Raw genomic sequence first — 18181 nt, 5'->3', positions numbered from 1 at the left:
ATTTATAATAAGCCAGTAAATGTAAGTAAAGTGTTTCCCTGACTTCCGTGAGCTGCTCCAGCAAATTAATCAAACCCATAAAGGGGGTTGTTGGAACCCCAATTTATAGCCAGTGGATCAGCACATAGAACCAGAGCTGTGCAATCAGCATTGGAAGCCGGGCTCTGTGAAACTGAACTTTCAACCAGGGGGATATAATGCTGTCTTCAGGCATAAAGCATCAGAATTGAATTGAATTAGAGGACACCCAACTGGTGCCCACTGCAGAACTAACTGCTTGCTTGCCAGTAGGGAGAAAACCCCAGACATCTGGTGTCAGACATCTGTTTTGAGTGTATAGCAGGAAAAACTGATTTTTTTAAAACTCACCTCTGAAGTTCATGTGTTGGAAACTTAATCCCCAGTGCAAAAGTGTTAGGAAGTGGAGCCTAATACAAGGTAAGGGTCATGAGGGCCCTGCTTTCAAGAATAGATGAATGTCATTATCATGGGAGAGGGTTAGTTACCTAGAAAGTGGACTTGTAACAACAACAACAAGAAAAGTGAGTTCTGCCCCCTCTTGCTTTCTTGCCCTTCAACCTTCTGCCATGAGATAAGGCAGCATGAAGGCCCTCACAAGATTACAGCACCATGCTCTTGGGCCTCCAGAATCATGAGTCAAATAAACTTCTATTGTTTATAAATTATTCAGTCTGTGGCAGTCTGTTATAGCAGCAGAAAAATAACTAAGACAATCTTCACACTTGATTGATAATTTGTCTTATCATTAAATTCTAAATTAAAATTATTTTCACTGAAAAGTTTGAAAAAATGCTTTATTTCCTTGTAGCATCTATTATTATTATTGAAGTTAAATATTAATTATATTCTTAGTCATTTTTATGTGAACCATAGAAGATTTTAAAATCTTTACACACAGGCAGGGCCAACTGCATGTTCATGTAAACAGTGTAGTTACACAGGGTCCTATGTTCTGAAGGGTGCCAAGCTTGGTTTAATGTCACAAGATTGTTAATAATTGTTTCTGAATGCGTGTGTTACAACTGAAGACTGATGGAAAAAGGGAATATGTGTTAAGTGCTCACACATGGTAGCACCTCCTGCCATCTCACTGCATTCCTTCAGCTGTCCATTCCCCAGACCCCTGGCACAGCAAGCCCTACCCAGCTTTCTCCTCTCCCTGGACTCTGTCCAGTGATCCTTGCAGCCCCCCACCCACAGTGGGGCCTGGGTACGGGCTAAGGGACACAGACATTAGGTATCTGGGTAGCAAGCACTTTGCAGTGCAGAGTTGCAATACTTTGGGTTTGCCCATCTGCAGTGGGTTGGGGTAAAAGTTTGTTAGACAGGGAATTGCCTGGCTTGACATACCCTTCCCTGGCTGGAGCACAGAACCTGAATTTGGTAGCTGGGAGGACAGGGAGCTCACTCAATCAAGCGAGGGAGTCCCCAACCCTCTATGAGGGCCTACAATCATGCTGTCAGTATCAGCATGCTCAAGGGAGTGCACCATTAATAGCAAATAAAATGTATCACAATAGGTTGAGAGACACTGCAGAATAAAGAATACTGTTTGCTATTTTAGTTACTTTAATGACACTTTTTGCCTGGTTTTTGAATAAGGGACCTTTATTTTCAGTTTGCACTAAGCCTCACAATTATGTAGCCAGTGCTGCACTCAGGATTCTGACTTTTTTTTTTGCTGACATGCCTCAGGGAGTATCTTTCTTCTTTCACCAAGCTGGACATACATTGGGCTCTGTAAATTAAGAGGCATGCGTGCCTTAGCTTTGGACATTTTTATTATATTATGTTGCTGATAATTACCTACTCTTTATTTTCTTTTAACTACTTTTTTGTAATTTCTGTTAGTTGTTGCTCATCAAATTTTATACTTTAATATTTTCTTGCCTTTTTTATTTTTTCTTTTCTTACCTCTTCTTGAAAGATTCCCGAGGCTATATATTTCAACTCTTGTTTATAATATTTTATTTTGGCTATTACATTCTTGATTTCTAAATCTTATTCTTTGATCCTTCGTAAGTATCCTACAAGTATCCCCATTCTGGTTTTTTTTATCATTTTTTTATTTTTAACTTTTATGGGTACATAGTGGGTATATGAATAGGGTATATGAGATATTTTGATACAGGTGTGCAATATGTAATAATCACGGTAAATGAAATATTCATCACCTCAAGCATTTATTTGTGATACAAACTTTCCAATTATACTTTTAGTTATTTTTAAATGTGAAATGAATTACTGTTGTGCTATCAAATACTGTACTGTAGTCACCCTGTTGTGCTATCAAATACTAGATTTTATTCATTCAGTCTAACTATATTTTTGTACCCTTTAACCATCACCACTTCCTCTACTCTTCACTACCCTTACCAACCTCTGATAGCCATTATTCTACTCTCTTACTCCTTAAGTTCAATTGTTTTAATTTTAAGTTTCCACAAATGTGTGAAAACATGTGAAGCTTGTCTTTCTGTGCCTAGCTTATTTCACTTAATGTTATATACTCCAGTTCCATACATGTTGTTGCAAAGGACAGGTTGTTGCAAATGTCAGGATCTTTTTTCTTTTATGGCTTAATCGTACTCCATTGAGTAATGTATCACATTTTCTTTATCCATTCATCTGTTGATGGATACTTACGTTGCTTCAAAATCTTGCCATTGTGAATAGTGCTGTGATAAAAATAAGAGTACAGATATCTCTTCAACTTACAGATTGCCTTTTGTTTAGCTATATACCCTGCAGTGGGCTTGCTGGATCATGTAGTAACTTTATTTTCAGTTTTCTGAGGAACCACCATACCATTTTTCACAGTGTCTGTACTAATTTAAATTCCCACCAACAGTGTACAAGGTTTTCCTTTTCTCCACATCCCTGAGATTAATCCCTCTTGGCCAGGATGAATTATCTTTTTAATGTGTTGTTGAATTTGGTTTTCTAGTATTTTCTTGAGAATTTTCAAAAATATTTATCAGGGATATTGGTCTTAGTTTTCTTTTTTTATATATGTCTTTGGTTTGGGTATGAGGGCAATAGTGACCTCATAGAATAAGTTTGTATTCTCTCCTCCTCTATTTTTCAGAATAGTTTGAGTAGGATTGGTATTAGTCTGTAATTATTTGGTAAAATTTAGCAATGAAGCCATCGGGTCCTGGACTTTTCTTTGCTGTGAATATTTTTTACAGCTTATTACTTGCTATTGGTCTATTCAGGTTTTGAATTTCTTCATGGCTCAATCTTCACAGATTGTATTTGTCTAGGAATTTATCCATTTCTTGTGGGTTTTCCAATTTATTGGCATAAAATTTCTTAGAGTAGTCTCTAATAATCCTTTGAATTTCAATGTTATAAGTTATAATGTCTCCTTTTTCAACTCTAATTTTATTTATTTGGGCCTTTTTTCTTGTTAGTCTGGCTAAAGGTTTGTCAATTTTGTTGATTTTTTGTGGGTTTTATTGTTGTTGTTGTTTATGTTTTATTTCTTTCTGCTCTGATTTTTATTATGTCCTTTATCAATTTGAGGTTTGGTTTCCTTTTGCTTTTCTAGTTCTTTAAGATGCATCATTTGGTTGTTTATCTGAAGTTTTTCTACTCTTTTTGTTGTAGGTGATAAACTTTTCTCTTAGTATTTCTTTTGCTGTATTCCATAGGTTTTGGTATATTGTATCTCCATTTTCATTTGTTTCAATAATTTTTCCAGTTTTCCTCTTAATTTCTTCATTGACTCCTGGTCATTTAGAAGTATATTGTTTAATTTCCATGTGTTTGTATAGTTACTAAAATTCCTCTTGTTGATTTCTACTGTGAAGTAACTCAGAAATGGAAAACCAAACGTTGTATGTTCTCACTCATAAGTGGGAGCTAAGCTATGAAGATGCAAAGTCATAAAGCAACATAATGGACTTTGGGGACTCAAGGGGAAAGTGTGGGAAGAGGACGAAGGATAAAAGAGTACAAATTGGATTCAGGGTATGCTGCTCAGGTGACGGGTGCACCAAAATCTCACAAATCATCACTAAAGAAGTTACTTATGTAACTAAATACCACCTGTTCCCCAAAAAAACCTATGGAAATAAAAAATAAATAATAATAATAATTTCCTTTGGATATATACCCAGAAGTGGGATTGTTGGATCCATATGGTAGTATGGTATTTTTGACTTTTTTAGAAACTTTCATAGTGTTTTCCATGGCAACTTCACCAGTTTACAATCTCATCAACAGCTTACAAGGGTTCCCTTTCCTCTACAGCTTTACCAATACTTTATCTTTTTGATAGTGGGCATTCTGACAGGTGTGAGGTGATATCTCCATGGTTTTGATTTGCATTTCCCTGATTATTAGTGATATTGAACATCTTTTCTACATAACTGTTGACCATTTGCATGTCTTCTTATAGGAAATATTTGTTTAGGTTTTTGGCCCATTTTTGGATTTTTTTTTTTTTTTGCTATTGAGTTATTTGCAGTTTCTTATATATTTTAGATGTTAACCTCTTATCAGACATATCATTTGGAAATATTTTCTCCCATTCCATAGGTTGCCTTTTCAATCTGTTGATTGTTTCCTTTGCGATTGTTAGGTTAATATTCGTTTTTATTAATGTTTTCTGAATACACACACAAGGTTTTAAGATCAGAGGCAGATTTCTTTTTACACTCACAAAAAGATCAACAAGTGAAGTAACACTGCAGCATTGGTCCGCATACCCAGCATGCCTTCAGAGTGCCATGTGAGTGCCAGATGGAATAAATGTCCTAAACAAGTGGTGGGTCACTCTATAAGTGAGATACAACAAAATGGATTTCTTTTGTTTCTAAAAAGCGAAGACATCACTCTCCCTCCTCACCTTCTAAGTATCCTTGGAGATCAGATGGAAGGATCTTTACCCTAACCTTTGGTATGAAAGTAAACCTCTGAGGAAAAAGATGAGCCTAGTGTCTCCATTTTGACAACTCAGAGATGTCTACAAGGCCCTGAGCCTCTTACTGCCAGAGTTAGGTCAATCTCTTTGGAATGTTTTCATTATCTGATGAGTCATAAATTGCCTTCTAAGATTGCTCTCAGGCCAGGAAACACATTTTTGTAAAATTTATCCAGAAATCCCTAACTGTGGAAACATATTCTCCACCATCTTACAACTTTATAATAAATGAGTGAAGATAATATCACTTGAACTCACAGATCAATCTTACAACACACACAAAAAACAGATAACCAGACAGTATATGCATTATGATATGATATATTAATAATAGGAAGCTCACAGTGCTGCCTTTGAAATAGTCTTGTCAAATAATCAACTTAATCTAATCGAGCCTCTAGACCCAACTATCAGTTTAAAAGAAGAATAGAAAAGAACATGTTAAATGATGCCACAGGAATGCAATCAGCCAAAGACAGAATCTGGGAAATTCTACAAAATAAAGGACTTATTTTCTATAATAATCAAGTTGCAAGAAGAATGGAGGGAGCAGAAATTTAGAAATTAAAAGAGACTTAAACTACCAACAAATTAAGGTATACAGATTTGGTTTTGATTCTGATTCAAACATATCAACTGGGGAGAAAATGGCTATGTATAGACAATAGGGAAATTTGAACATTGGCTGGATATTAGATGACATTAATAAATTACTGTTAATTTTTAAAGATATGATAATGGTATTATGGTTCTGTTTTTAAAAATAGAGTTATTGTCTCTATTTGGAAATATTTACAGATGGAAATTATATGATAATTGGGATTTGCTTTAAAATAATAGGGGAGATCCAGAGGAAATGAGGGAGTACAGAAGAAACAAAATTGGCCATATTTTGATACTTGTTGAAGCTGGGTCTTATGTAACTTAGGGTTCAATATTCTATTCTCTCTACTTTTATATATGTTTGCAAATATCCATAATAAAAGGGGTTTTTTTGTTGTTTTAAAAAAATAATAAAACAAAAATAATTTGATTCCTATTTGTTATCTTTAAATTTTGGAATTTTGAATATTTATTTGTAAAATGGGTTTAGTTTACAGTTATATTTTGTAAGCTCCCTTCTAAAGATTTAGTACAGTATTCCATGGTGTATATGTGCCACATTTTCTTAATCCAATCTGTCACTGATGGACATTTGGGTTGATTCCAAGTCTTTGCTATTGTGAATAGTGCTGCAATAAACATACGTGTGCATGTGTCTTTATAGCAGCATAATTTATAATCCTTTGGGTATATCCCCAGTAATGGGATGGCTGGGTCATATGGTACATCTAGTTCTAGATCCTTGAGGAATCGCCGTACTGTTTTCCATAATGGTTGAACTAGTTTACAATCCCACCAACAGTGTAAAAGTGTTCCTATTTCTCCACATCCTCTCCAGCACCTGTTGTTTCCTGACTTTTTAATGATCGCCATTCTAATACTATGCAGCCATAAAAAAGGATGAGTTTGCGTCCTTTGTAGGGACATGGATGCAGCTGGAAACCATCATTCTTAGCAAACTATCACAAGAACAGAAAACCAAACACCGCATGTTCTCACTCATAGGTGGGAACTGAACAATGAGATCACTTGGACTCAGGAAGGGGAACATCACACACCGGGGCCTATCATGGGGAGGGGGGAGGGGGGAGGGATTGCATTGGGAGTTATACCTGATGTAAATGACGAGTTGATGGGTGCAGTAGACCAACATGGCACAAGTATACATATGTAACAAACCTGCACGTTATGCACATGTACCCTACAACTTAAAGTATAATAATAATAAATTAATTAAAAAAAAAAAAAAGATTTAGTACAAGAAATGTATCTGCCTGAGAAATTGCCTTAAAAAGAATTGGGAAGTTTTTCCTCCTAGCCAAAGTTCTAGCTTTACTATCACAAAGCATAAAATTCTGGATCAGAACAATTATTTCAACCCTTTATTTACAAAATAGTCTTGAAACTTTAGGTTCAAAGTTTAAGATAAAAAATAAAGGTTGGTTTTGGATACTGGGAGGAGTGCGATAACTCGTTCTGTTTGGAAGGCAGCATGACAAAACGATGAAATCTCTCACCCTGGAATTAAAAAGCTCCATTTTTTGATTCTAAGTATACTATTTACTGACGATATAATTTCTTTGAGTCACATGTAAAATAAACTAATAATGATTAAATAAGATACTATGTGTAAAATAGTAGCAGAATAGCACAATAAATAGCAACTTTACTTCATTTGCAGTAAAATTTTTGAAGTCTCTAAAATGATGCTATGCTATTTTAGCAAAAGCAAAAAAAGTAAAAATGTAGAAAAATATAACACAAAAAGAAAAACTACCAATAATTAAATAAGGACTTTTTCTCAACTAAGTGCTAAAAACAGCTAGAAAATAACTCGAGCATCAAAAATGAAAATGTAGACTTCTTGGCAGGTGACAATGCCTCCATAGATACTTTTGAAGATGAAGACTCCTGTTGAAGATTTCAGGGTTGAGAATCATTAACAGAGCATCTTCTGAGCTCAGAGCAGAGACTAGTACATTTAGCAATCTATTAGAGCTGTGCTTCTCATACTTCATCTTGTATCAGAATCACCTGTAGGGCTCATTAAAGCCTAGTGGTTCTAATTCAGCAAGTCTTGGTTGAGGGAAGATAATTTGCATTTCTAACGAGGTTCTAGGACGTATGGACATTGCTGGTTCAATGATCACACTTAGAGAATTACTGCTATTGATAAATTAGAGCTTCCATCAGTCAAGTCATTCCCTGAGACAACTATTTGCAGTAGTCAAGGTTTATCACAAATCACATCTTTTTTTCTCATCACAGTTCCATGAAATTCTCAGACAGGTAGTAGTTACTATCTCTGTTTTTCACATGAGAAAGTCAGGTGATCCATCTCAAAATGCACACTTAATCACTGTTAGAACCTTGACCTGGATCAAGAGAATCATCCTGGGCACCTGAGCCCTTTAAGACTAAAAATTCCATAGTGTACCCAGCCACCATTTTAATAGTGAAAATTTATTAACACAAATCTCTGAGTTTTATATATAAGTCAAGGAGATGGGAAAAATGGAGATTTTGAAAAATTGTAAGCACACTGAAAGCAGGGACAAAATTTATTTCTAGGAAGCACTTAGTTGCATGCCTGGCTTAAATTAGAAATTTAATATTTTTAAAAATAAATAGGATAAGCACTTACTTGCTCTAGATTATTGAAATCCCCTTTATTTTTGTGCTACCTCCAGTTCTATAATGTGATACTTCAATGTGAGACACATTTGGAATGCCAGAGAAACAAATTTAATTCTAGTATGTCCCTTAAGGGAAGCCAACAACAAATTAGGAAAAATGAATTTTAATAACTCAAAATATATTGTACTATACAAGTCATTTTGCTATATATTTTAGGGATAGTACAGTATGCTATACTGTCCTTATTTAATTATTGGTAGATTTTACTTTTGTGTTATATTTTTCTATATTTTTACTTTTTTTGCTTTTGCTAAAATAGCATAGCATGATTTCAGATATTTCAAAAATTTTACTGTAAATGTAAGTAAAGATGCTATTTATTGTACTATTCTGCTATATAGCACAGTATACTATAATGTCCCTATAATGACTATAGAAAAGTCATTTTACTATACTTGTAATTTTACAAATAATTAAGTTCATTCAAACCAAAGCACTTTGTCCTCGAAAACAGCTTTCCTGGGGGAAAATTATTGCAATTCTATTAGATGTTTTGGTATTAATTATTGACATTATTATGCTAATATACACTTAAATTTCTGGTATGTATACTTATCTACCCGGAAATTTGTTCCAAAAAAAATTTAAAAAGCCACCTGACAGGTTTGTGTCACTGAATTTGGGTAGAAACAGACACTCAAGAGGCTGAGGTGCGAAGACCACTTGAGCGGATCCCCATCACTTAAAAAATAATCAATTAATTAATTTAATTAAAAGTCACTTGACCTTTATGTTGGTTTTCTCTCTAATCAACGTGTGTCAAACCCATGCAAAAAGAAAAAAAGCCAGTTATTCTAAACTACATTGATAATGCACTGAAAAAAAATCTCAATGTTTCTAATAATTGATGAATCAAAACATGTTTTATCCTAAAATATACAGTTCATTATAAAATATTTCTAAGAACATAGTGATTTTTAAAAAGATGCATTATTATTTTAAACTGCTGTCATAAAATGAAATATTACTCAAGCTTGTTAGCAAAAAACATTAATCTGTAAACCAGCAGCCATTCCAAACAATTATTGATACAAGCATAAACCTGTTATCTACAGGGCTACCATATTGTATGAGCAGAAAACACAGAGAAGATACAGAAACTAAAATGCATCAACTGAATAAAGGAGTTATGAAGTAAGTCTGTATCCTTTCAGAACAATGGTCAAGATATTGTTCATAACACCTTGGATTTATTGAGTGTGGAGTAGGTTACAAACAAAAATACAGCCAAGTAATTAAGGTCATTCACAACCAAAGCTCTCTGACCATGAAAGCTCCCTTCCTAGGGGAAAATTACTGCAATTCTATTAAATATTTCAGTATTAAGCATTATTTTCATGCTAATATACACTGTACATTTTCTAAAAGAGAAGAAAGCATGTAGCATTTCTGAAATTTCTTTGGCCACTGCATTAGTTCCCTATGGCTGCTATAACAAATTACTGCAGACTTAGTGGCTTGAAGCAATACAGATTTGTTCTTTTACAGTTCCAAAGTCTGAAAAGGGTTGTCTCATGTACAAAACACTATTTGGCAAGATTGTAAAGAAGGTTCCATGAAAAAGAGGACTCTTTTCATGCCAAGGCCACATTCCCTCTGGAGGTTCTAGGGAAAAATCTAGAAGTCTTTTCTATCTTCCACAGGCTTTCTGCATTGCTCGAAGCATGACTTCATCCTCCGTCTTCAAGCCAGCAGGATCTTCCAATCTCTTTCCTGTCCCTCTGCTTCCATTGTCATACCTCTTACCCAGATCCTTTTGTTTCTCTCTTATAAGGACCCTAGTAAATTGCACTGGGCCCACGCAAATAATCTGCATTAATCTTACCCATCTTTTAATCACATATGCAAAGTCCCTATAGTCATGTAAGAACATATTCACAGATTCTGGGAGGTAAAGATGCGGCCGTTTTAGGGAGGCCAACCACAGCCATGGAGTTCTCTTTTTCATGGAACCTTCTTTACAATCTTGCCAAATACTGTTTTGTACATGAGATGTGATATACAAAATGACATCACTTTGGTCCAGAACTCTAAAATGGACTCAAGAAGCCATGTGAAAAAGAACTACCTGCATGACCTGTGTATTAGTCCATTTTCATGCTACTGGTAAAGACATACCCAAGATGGGGCAATTTCTGAAAGAGGTTTAATTGGACTCACAGTGCCATGTGGCTGGGGAAGCCTCACAATCATGGCAGAAGGCAGGAGGAGCAAATAACAACTTATGTGGATGGTGGCAGGCAATAAACAAAAGAGCTTGTGCAGAGAAACTCCCATTTTTAAACCATCACATCTTGTGAAACCCATTCACTATCATGAGAACAGCATGGAAAAGACAGATCTTCATGATACAATCATCTCCGACCGGGTCCCTCCCACAACACATGGGAATTATGGGAGCTACAAGATGAGATTTTGGTGGGACACAGAGCCAAATCATATCAACCAAAAAAAAAAAAAATCCTGAGAAAAATAGGAACTTGCCTTGAACCTTTCAAACTTAGCCAAACTGCAATGACGACAATATCCTAGAAAACAGCTGAATTCCACCAGTGCTACAACTTCTGAACAGTGACAACCAGTGAACTGTGGAGTCATGTACTAAGACGGACACCTCCATTAATAATAATTATTTCAAAACAACTTATGTAATCACCCTCAACATTCTTTTTTAATCCTTACACCCTTCCCTCTATTTGGAACTCAATTTGACCTTTGGCCAAATCTGTGTCTCCCAAATTGCAATTCCTAAAATCCCAATAAATGCCTTGTGTTATTGCTTTGCAGTCTGGTCTTTCACCTCTTCTGTGCTGACAGGTAGAACAAAGTTTGGAAAACGTGTGTTTTTGTAAGAATATGAAAAAGATTCCAGACTGTGGAAACATAAATGAGAAGATGAAGAATGAACTGTACTGTAAAAAACAATTTACTGTGGAGAAGTCATAATTGTAGGAGCCCTGTGACTTGTGATTTGAAGTCATTGTGTCAACACAAATGGTCAAATGAAGTAAGGAAAAGTACTAGGACCTTGTTCTAATATGCTATATTGAATGCTTCTTAAAATGATTGTATAATAATGCAAAAGTATAATTAATTTATAAAAGATGAATATGAATATTATGATCTGTTGGGTTAGGGGAATTCATGCCATGATGTACACCAATGAGTGGTAATTAGAAGGTTGGATTTGGAAACTTTCTAAGGTTATATGATGTTGACATCAGTTGCAGATCTTATGTTGTGCTAGGTGGGGGCCAGAAAGTAGGAGGAGGAGAAAGTGGAGGAAGAAAAGGAGAAGGAGGAAGAGGGAAAAAGAAAGAGAAGGAGGAGAAATCTTCATTCGATGGAAAGATAGGACAGTATAGTGGTTACCAGTTCATGCTCTAAGGCCATATTGCCATGTCATAATCATTGCTTTGCTACCTTAATTGCCCCTTGACTCTTTGACCAGTCTTATCTGTAAAATGAGTACAATAATCATATCTATGTCATAGTATTTGTGAATATAAAGTGGTTAATTTGGGTGCATTATATAGCATGGACTCAAAACATATTATCTACTATTATTACAGGTGTTCTTGTTTCCCAGGACGAAAGTGAGGGGCTACATAGGCAGGAAAAGAGGACCCAGAGCCAAATTGTGAATATGTCTTCTGAATACATCCTCTCTGACAATAAGTGAATAAATGTCTAGCTATTCACCTTCTAGAACAGTGAAATCAAAGAATAATGTAATTTATGATAAGATAATCCTATTTGATGACATGACTATTCATCCTACATTCATCAATAGAATACAAAGAATGCCTTAAAGAAAGAAACTCCCTTGTCACATGGTTTGCAAACACTAATGCATTTTTGGATTAGCGCGGAATACTAAAAAATACCCATTTCCAAGCATTCTGATTTACTTTTTCTGGGGTGCAAACCTTGGCATTGGTTTTATAAAACCCCTTTGATAAATCTAATATGCAGTAAAGTTTGGGAACTACTGCCTTTGCTTGCTAAAAGATTGTTGACTAATGAGGAAGCAATATCAACTTTGCCAGAGAACAATGTGCTTTAGGTTTGCACTTTACTTTTAAGTTCATACTAATTTTTCGTCATTTGAGTTGCTGTAAATATAATATATTGAGTCATATTAAATTACTGGATATTTGAATGATGTGACCTATAAAAATGACAATTTAGTATGCAATAATTTTGAGTAGGATTTAGGCAGAGCAGTTCCTCTCCAGAGTAACTTAAATGTCCATTGATGAATAAAGAAAATGTTATGTATACATAAAAGGGAATATTATTCAGCTATACAAAGCTAAACCTATCATATGCTACATTTGTGAACCTTAAGGACATTATGTTAAGTCAAATAAGCCAGTTATAGAAAGACAAATACTGCATGATTCCATTTATATGAGGTATCTAAAGTAGTCAAACTCATAGAAACAGAAAGTAAAATGGTGGTTGTCAGGGGCTGGGGAGCAGCAGAAATTGGGTATTGTTCAATGGATATAGATATAGAGATCCAGTCATACAAGACGAAAAGTTCTAGATATCTAGTCTACGACATTGTAGCTTATACTTAACAACATTGTACTGTACTGTACACTTAAAACTTTTTCAATAAGGTGTCTTAGGTTTATGTGGTTTTTACCACAATAAAAATGTGCCTCTTAGTAAGAGACTGTTTTGCTAGTAAACACAGTACTTCTGCCGCTTCTTTCATCCAGAATGTCTTCATTTTAAACTTCATTTGCAGAAATCTTATCTAACTTTGGAGTCCGAGTTCCAGTGCTACATTCTCCATCAGTGCCCTATGTTAGAGAATGTGATGAGTTGCCTGTGGAGACAGGATCCCAGGGAAATGACAATAACAAAAGAAAAAAGAAAGAACATGAGCTTCCTCCAGAAATCATCAAAGAGTTAATAAAAAAATCTATTGGGAAAACCAATAAGTAAGAAAGGGTGGAGAGAAGAACTCTTGGAGAATGGGGGAAGTGAGCGGGAATAATGACATCGCATTCCACAAATTTTACGATAACAGTGAAATGCAAGACCAGGTACAGCAGGAGTAAGAAGTGGGAAGCAGAGCCTCAGGCAACACTGAAAAGCTTGAGCATCCAATTGATGGCATTGAGATCAGCTGAAAATAGAGTGTTACATGTACATGTTGGGATAGTGTGTTAAAAGCACAATATTGCTGCAAGCAATTAGATGTTGAAATTAGATTACGCTTACTGCTATTATATTTATATCCAATTCAAATTGTGTATAATCAAGTGAACTAGCACGAGCGATTGACGTAAGCTATTTTCATGGCTTCTTTCTTGGCATGAAAGAAGGAAGGAAACAAGCAGATGGTGAACTAACATCATGTGGCACCACTCTCTATTTATGGCTGATCCCTGGTGGCCCCTGTATAACAAAGAACAGTGTGAGGTTTCACAGCACACTCAGAAGAGGAATATCTCACTTGAGAACAAAAGGAGAATCTAAAGTAGTACTCCCATCACCACCAGACTTTAGCCCTCTTCCCCATAACCCAAAGCTTCCCTTTTCCTGAGTCAGGGAAGAGTAGGCATGACTCCACTCCTCATGGCCTCCATGTTCTGGGACTCAGAGAGACAACACACCAAATTTTCATTAACAACTTCAGCACAGGTAGTCCCCACTTACTTAAGCACTTTTGTACTTCTGTTTTGATAGTCATTGCCAAAGTTTTGATGGGCTTTGATTAAGGTATCCTGGGGCCTCAGCACAACCAACAATAAAGAGAGAAGGAAGAAGACCCAGGACCAGGACAGGTAAAGGAAAACCAACCCAGCAGCAGGACTGTTCCTGAGGGACAATAGCTACATTAACACATGGTAATAAAGTAGGTGACATCAGTGTGGACTTAGACCCGTTGACAACAGCTGATTAGGGAAATTCCAAGTGTGGTTAAAACAAGACAGAATGAGGGGATATACTTGAAGTTAGAATGGTAGTTTAATATTCCCAGGCCATTAGTGTATGAAGAGCAGATATCTGGCCAGCAATTTGCAGTGTGTAAAGAGCCATACTCACTGGGGAAAAAAGGGGTTCTAGAGATAGAATTAACATTAAAATGGTGTAGGTGGGCCAGGCACGCTGGATCATGCCTGTAATTCCAGCACTTTGGGAGGCCAAGACTGGAAGATCACCTGAATTCAGGAGTTTGAGACCAGTCTGGGCAACATGGCAAAACCCTACCTCTACAAAAAATACAAAAGTTAGCCAGGTGTCATGGTGTGCTCCTGTAGTCCCAGCTATTCCAGAGGCTGAAGCAGGAGAGTCCCTTGAGCCCAGGAGGTGGAGATTGCAGTGAGCTGAGATGGTGCCACTGCATTCCAGCCTGAGTGACAGGGCGAGACCCTGCCTCAAAAAATGAAATAAATGAGAAAACAAACGTAAATAAACAAGACAAGAAGGTGTAGGTGTTCACCAACACTCAGTGGGAAACAGCAGTACTAGACAGAGAAATGAAAATAGAATCTAGCTGAAGAGACTGACACTTTGAGTACTTTTGTGCCCAGAGTCATCAAAAGTACACTGGATTTGGGATCTGAGCCTGTGTTTGCCTGTGGAAGGCCTGTTTAAAGCAAGAGGATGTCAGCAACTAAAAACTTTTAGACTACTAGAACATTAAATCAGTAGCTAGAGGTAAAAATACTGAGAGCATAGTCAGCTTTGTGTAACAATTAACATATGTGCTTAACATATTCCTTGTATCAGAGGGTAAACACTTTGCGGGCATGAATAATGCTTAATTTATATAGAATCGCAAGAGAAATATGTGTTTATTATAAATTTGGAAGATAAAAAGCACAGAAAATTGTGGAAGTTCCTCTATGATAATATCCAGGACTTCTTGATGAATTTATATTGAGTTCCATTCTATAGATACACTTGTTATTTAATTATAATTGGTACACCATTGCTATCTGGCACTTCATGGCTATGCAAAGAACCCTCTCCGGAAAGTGAAAAGTCAGTGGTAATAAATAGCAGCTTGCGTCCACTGTGATGAAATAACATAGTTTCTAGACTTTAATCTACTTCTACCATAACACCTTGAATAGAAAAGGAGTAAGACATTAGAATAAAAAAAAAACCTATCATGATGCATAATGCCAAACAAAGGAATGATAATAAGAAATGTATTGAGGTTTTTAAAGAATTGTTACTCCAATTTGGCTGATGGTTAAATGATTTGTCAAATGCATTCCATTTTTTTTGCCCATGTGGTTTTGCTGATGCAGCTCCTTACTGTCTCAACTTCTTCCTGACAGCATTACCGTGAAAATTCTGCCCATACTTTAGTCCTGATTCAAATGACATTCCTTACATAAAGCTTTCTCTGATCCCAGATCTATGAGTGCCATCTCAGTACTTTTTTTGATGTTCCCTATCCATATTGTCAGTGTCCCCTGGTTTTGATGTTTGAGCCTCTTCTCTTCCACTTCTTACCTTCATTTCTAAGTGATCTCATCTAGTCTTAAAAGTTTCCATGTCATCTATAATTGGTTAGCTCCATTTTGTCCAACACTGATCTCTCCTCTGATGTAGTCAACTCTCTATATTATATCTACACTTGGATATTAACAGAAATATCAAATTTAACATGAGCAAAACAGAACTTTCACTGTTACTCTCCCAAGTGACGTTCTCTCATTCTTCTTTAAAAAAAGACAGTAAAATGAGGCATTATTTTTGATTCTTCTATTTCCATCACACAACATTTCCAATATACTCTGAGCAAGTGTCATCAGCTCTGTCTTACAAATGCAATTGTGAATTGGATGGAACATTTCTCATCTTTCAACCATCACCTGAGCCTAAGCAACTATTTTCTCTAGGCTAGATCTCAGCAAGAGCCTTCTCACAGATAATCTGGATTCCACTTCTTTTTGAGACTTTCCCACAGAGCACCTGGAATAATTCTTTCAAAATTAAACTATGTGAGTTTATGGATACGTTCACTTCCTTTATTGTAGTAAACATTCACTCTCTACATGTATCTAAATATCATGTTGTATACATTAAATATATACAATATTTTAAAAAGCCATCCAACCCCAAGTCCCTTATAGCAGCCTATAAAGTCACATACTCTTTATTTTTGGGCCTGCCTTCAAACTTTGACTTCTAACACCTACCCCCCAATCCATTTATCTCCCTGTGGATGTGCCTTCTTCATGTCCTTTGAGTATCCAGGCTTATTATCCCTTTGGCCCTTTCAACTGTTGCTCTTTTTCCTGGAATGCTCTTCCTTAATATCCTCCTGTGGCTGGCGATCTCATTTCATTAGGTCTCTGTCACACAGTGCTATCTTCTGAGAGCACTTTCTTTACCACACTTCCCAAAAGACCTTCCTGACTATATTGTTATTTTTTGTTCCTTTATCCTAGTTCACTTGCCTCCACATGATTTATAGCCATCTTCCAAAATACTATATATGAATTTATTAATTAATCTGTGTATTATTTTAACCCTTTTTAAATATTAGCTCCATTGGGGTAAGATCTTTGCCTTGCTTGCTGTTACATCCTCAACATCCAGCATAATGATAGGCACCCTAATCCTAACCCTGTGATAGACACAGGGTAGGCATTCAATAAATATTTGTTAAATACATAAATTGAATGTAATAAAATTTTCTTTGAAATCTATTCATGGTATTTTTATTTTTTAGAGGTACTTAAGTATACATTTAACCTTCCCTGGAATGCTATAAGCTTCTTGGGGGAAAAAACAGTATCCAACTATATATTCTGTTAATCGAGACTATATCTTTTTATTTAGTAATACAAAAAAAACCATTTTTACTAAATTAATTAAAGATGAATGAAAGTTGTGCTTGGAAGTTTCACATTTTAGGCTAAGAAGATTAAGAGCTGAGAAGTAATCAGTGTTGAGAAATTTTTATAGGTTCTAGGAGAAATACATAGCTACCTGATACCTCAATTAATAAATGCCATCTTCTTAAAAATACAGAGAATAACTGAAATACTTAATTACTGCTATCGTAAGCCTGTGATATACAAAGAATTGCAGATGAGGAAAAAGTAAATACAAGAGATCAATTTAGAAACTATTACAATAGGCTTGATGAAAAATCATGGAACTCAAATTAGGGGCAAAGCCAATGAGATTAGAGACAGACAGAGTTGTAACAGGACCTTTAGAGGTTTAGTTAATAATACTTAATCAACTTGGTCACAAATTAGAGAGGAAGGTCTCTAATCAACAGGAATCAAAGCATCCTTACAGTTTTGTACCTAAATAACAGAGAGGACAGTAAGGCAAATAAACATTTAAAAGTAAAGAGGAAGCAACAATTCGAAAAGAAAAATTAATTCAGTTCAGGCATTTTGGATCAGAAAAAAAAAGAGATAAATGCATAAATACAAGTATGGGAAGAAAAGGAGAGATGACTATTGTGCCAAGGACTAAAATTCCATTTCTAAAATGATTATCCAGGTTTAAAAATTGAGAGACATGATGGGTAGATGTTGACCCCTGAGTTCTAAGAGGTAGAAGTGAAAAACAGAGTGTTCTGAAATAAAAGAAACACCAAAGCTAAGTGGTTTAGAAACTGAAGAATCTATCACAATGCAGTTTTCTTGTGTTAGACTTCAGTTTAATTGAATATTGTGCTGATTTTTTGCTATTATAAAGAAATTATGACCTAGGTAATATTAAATTCTGAAAATCTTGTCTTTAAAAAGGAAAGAAAAAAACACCGATCCATGTTATAAAGTATAAAGAAAATCAAATTAATTTTAGAGTCATTAAAATGAAATTCAGAATACTTGAGTTGCCAAGTTTATGTTATAAAGTAAAAACACGTCTAAAATCAAACAATGTTGACATTCCCTAAAAATGTATATTTATATAAATAATTTGAAG

The sequence above is a fragment of the Theropithecus gelada genome, chromosome 4 (assembly GCF_003255815.1).
Source record: "Theropithecus gelada isolate Dixy chromosome 4, Tgel_1.0, whole genome shotgun sequence".
Lineage (NCBI taxonomy): Eukaryota > Metazoa > Chordata > Mammalia > Primates > Cercopithecidae > Theropithecus > Theropithecus gelada.
The sequence above is the reverse complement of the archived record's forward strand: the minus strand, read 5'-3'. Positions refer to the sequence as shown.